The sequence below is a fragment of the Oxyura jamaicensis genome, chromosome 27 (assembly GCF_011077185.1).
Source record: "Oxyura jamaicensis isolate SHBP4307 breed ruddy duck chromosome 27, BPBGC_Ojam_1.0, whole genome shotgun sequence".
NCBI classification, from domain to species: Eukaryota; Metazoa; Chordata; class Aves; order Anseriformes; family Anatidae; genus Oxyura; species Oxyura jamaicensis.
In genome coordinates, this window is record NC_048919.1 from 4,497,436 (window position 1) to 4,497,896 (window position 461).

Consider the following 461-nt stretch of genomic DNA (forward strand, 5'->3'; position numbering starts at 1 on the left):
CTGCCAGAACTGGTCCCAGCGCCCCCCAGCCCCCAAAACACCACCAAAGCCCCAGCACCCCCCAGCCCCAAGGACACCCCAGAGCTCCCAGCCTGGCCCCACAGCGACCACACGCCTGGCCCCAGAGCCTCCAATGGCCCCAGAGCTGCTGCGAGCCTGGCCCCGGAGCTCCCAGGGCCCCCGAGCCCCTCAGCTGGACCCCGGAGGTGCTGCAGCCCCCAGCCCCTGAGCCCCCACGACCCCCCAAAACCCCACAACCCCCATAAACCCCATGCCCACCCCCAAGACCCCATGGCTCCCAGAGCCCCCACGACCCCCAGAAACCCCCCGGCTCCCCAGAGACCCCCCCACGGCCCCCCCTCAGAACTGCCCCAGGTCCCCCCAAGCCCCGGCCCCGAACCCCAAAATCCCCCCCCAGCCCCCCGACCCCCCTCACCTCGGGGCCGACCCCCCCCCCCCCC